We start from the raw sequence: 3593 nt of genomic DNA, 5'->3' as shown, positions 1-3593 counted from the left end.
TGAAGTCATAGGAAAAGTATTCTGCTCCACGATCAGACTAAATCCTTCTGATCTTTCTGTCAAACTAATTTTTAACTTCAACCTTACAAAATTTGAAGTAATCTAGAGCTTCATCTTTAGTTTTCAAAAGATACGCATAACAATATCCAGTTGAATGAACAATTGAAGTAAGGAAATAATTCTTTTTTCATTTCGGCAATACACCATTCATCTCATGCAGATTTGAAGGTATCAACTTTAAAGGTGTCCAATTTCTTTTCTCTGTAGCCTTGTGATGCTTACGAGCCTGCTTAGCTTGAACACAAGCTTGACACTTAGAGCTAGCAACAATTTTTGATTTAAGCTCATACTAGCTATCTGTGACATACAACCAAAAAATAGTGTGGCAAAGTTGTGAATGTCAAACATGATTCTCATCGGAATTAGTGTAGACATGGTTGACAACTTTATTGCAGAAGTCCAAGGATAGACAAAATAAACCTCCACATTCATAGTCCTTCCCAACAGAAGTTCCATATTTGGACAATAAAAATTTATTTGAATCAAACACCAATTTAAACCCATCTTTGAGAATATGGGATCTACTAACAAGATTATTCTTTTTAGGAGGGACATACTAGACATTATTCGGTTGCAGGATATTTCCCGAAGTAGACTTGAGATCGCCCATACCAATGTCACGAACAGAAGCAAATTAACTATTCCACATTAGAACGGTCGAATCATGGTGTGCCTTACAAGAGGTAGACACAGATATGTTAGTACACGCAAGAATATTAGCATTAGTGTCAACCCACCTATCGGTAGATTGACACGTTGAAAGAATAGTAGGTAAATTACCATACACAAATGTTCCCCTTTAGCATGCCAATGATCAGATTGACAGAATTAGAACTTTGTGTAGGATCCTTTTCCCAGCTGTAGTGCTTTGGACACTTGGGAGAGCAATGATCATCTGCACCCCAAACCCAACAAGGATCCTTCTCATTTTCTTGCTTTGCCTTTTTGGGCCTTCTTCTACTTATTCTTCTTCTTCTTGAAGTTTGTAGTCTTTGAGACTTTGCTCTTTTCCATGAGCTTGTGATCATTTTTCCGGACTACATTGGCAGCAAATTGTCCCTTGACTTTTAACTTGTGTGTCCTTTACCCCCGGCTTCTCTTGAACATCCAAACATCTAATTAGGATCTCGACATAGATCTCTTGTTTGTGATGTGTTAGAGAAGTGGAAAAGTCCTCCACGAACGAGGAAAGTCAGCAACAATGCTCCCAGCAACAAACTTATCGGGCAACACACACTTAAGGCGATTGAGTTCCTTTTCCATGCACTACCTCTTATGAACTTGTTCTACCACGAAACAGTTCTCAACCATTATGTAGTTAATGAGCTGCTCTATAGCATACAGTTCACCACCAACATCGGTGGTATCAAACTCGGATTCAAGTGCATTCGAAAGTTCTTTGGCATTATGCAAATATCCAACAACTGACCTTTCACTCAACAAATATTACAGTGGCCTCCGAGAATGATTTATCCTATTCAAGAGTAAGTGGACCACTTGGAGTGCGAGATGAAATCCAGTAAATGTTCATAGAGAGGATCCACATGATGGTTTTAGTTTGTCATCTCTTGAGTGAGTACCTGTCAATGGGCTTGATTTTAGAGCAACATAAAAGCTAGTCAACGAAAATTTCTTACATAGATAATGTTTTAGGATTATTAGGAAATTGGGTAGTTTTTGTTTAAGCTTAATCTAGATTAGCATTATCACAAGATTACTAACATGGTAAATTGCATACAACAAAGTAGGAACATCTAGAACATACACATTTGGAACAAAGGTACATGTCAATAGAGAAAGGTTCAAGACATATGAGGGCACCAAAAACTCCGGTGCAACATCATCTCCTCCCATGGTGGTGAAGACAAGGTGGTCGTCTGCATTAGATGAAGTACTCAAAGAAAGAGGACACAAATGCTGTAGTTTAACTTCAACGAGATGTAGCGCCTAGACGGTCCCCAAAAACCTTATCGCCCTTCACCCGGTGCAGATTCTCAAGAGATGCGGTTCCGGAGGCCTGCTCTCCCGAGCGATTGTGCACGCAGTCTTTGGTATGTGGTAGCCGAAGAAGCAGCTCAGCAAGAACTCGTCCGGACGGAGAGAGAGAGAGAGAGAGAAAGAGAGAGAGAGAGATTCAGCTATGTTTTTTGTGTTATGCGTATTATCTTTCCTATGCATATAGAGGACGTGTGGGAGAGTGAAGATATGCAACTAAGACGTGGTGGAAGAGATCTCTGGAAGTACAAAACGTGTCCACAAGAAGCTTGAATAATATTGACAGGTACACATAGAGCTATGCATTGTATTACCATGCAAATATTTATTTCTTCCAGCAAGGCGTGTAACATTAGCCCAAACTCAAACTCAAACTCAATTCATGAATCACGACACGCGTGCGTGACATAGCATGGCGTGAAGTGACCGAGTGAGTGAACACACGCATTATTTCCCTATTTTCTCATGCTACAAGAAGTAGAACAACTCCCCTTATATATTGGTCATTCTTCTACTCTAGTGGCAGAATGATACTGCCTCCGTAAAGAAATATAAGAGCGTTTAGATCACTAAAGTAGTGATCTAAATGCTCTTATATTTCTTTACAGAGGGAGCACTAAACTTCCATAGTTGCCTTGCATCTCAAAAGGGTCGTTGACATTTTAGAATTTTAATTGGGCTAAGGTACACTATTTAGTAGGCCATGTACCATAAAGTATAAGAAATACAACACAATTAAACAGTTCATGGAATTCAACGAATTCAACTGGACATGCACATCTGTTTACGTGTTTTCTGTTCCTGTGCTTTCGTGCTGAGATAAGTGCATGTATATTCACACCTCAGTTCAACTTTAGTTTCCAATTCTATACTACGATATTGGTCACAATACAACCTTCAACTCACAAAACATTAGCCTTTCCCCCTCCCAACTCCCTCTACCAAATATGAGTTGTAATGTGTCAACTTTTTCTGCTTTTATTGCATGATGTCTAGTGGCAAATCAACGTTTGTTGAGTTTTTTTTTCTGGCGGCGTTTGGCAAAGTTGTTGACACATGTACCTTACCCTCGCAGTTGATGGATCTGTCACAGCGGGGCTTTCTTTACCGAGTGTTGGCTAACAAACACTCGCCAAACGTTTTCTATTTTCTTGTTAAAAATCTGGAAACAGTCTGCCAAGTGCCTGAAAAGCACTCGACAAACATATCCAGGTGTTTCCACTTGTTGCCAAGTGGCACATTTCCAGAGGCACTTACCAAAGAGGGCCACGTTTGTTGGTGACACCGCTCTTAGCTGTGCAATGACACGTGTTGGAGTCCAGCGCGGGGTTGCAATGCTCGTCGGGTGGCTGCAATCCTTGCGGGCGATGCGTCGACATGGACAGTTTTGTGCCACGGCAAGTCAATCCAGTCATGGCTGTGCATGCATGCGCCCCTTTTGGCGCCGGCGTGATCCCATTAGTGGGGCCGTCGTGGAGGATGACAGTGAGACAACCAAGGGATCGGTTTTTGGATCTACAAGATGGCTGCAACGGAGG

Source organism: Triticum dicoccoides, chromosome 2A (genome assembly GCF_002162155.2).
Source record: "Triticum dicoccoides isolate Atlit2015 ecotype Zavitan chromosome 2A, WEW_v2.0, whole genome shotgun sequence".
NCBI classification, from domain to species: Eukaryota; Viridiplantae; Streptophyta; class Magnoliopsida; order Poales; family Poaceae; genus Triticum; species Triticum dicoccoides.
The sequence above is the reverse complement of the archived record's forward strand: the minus strand, read 5'-3'. Positions refer to the sequence as shown.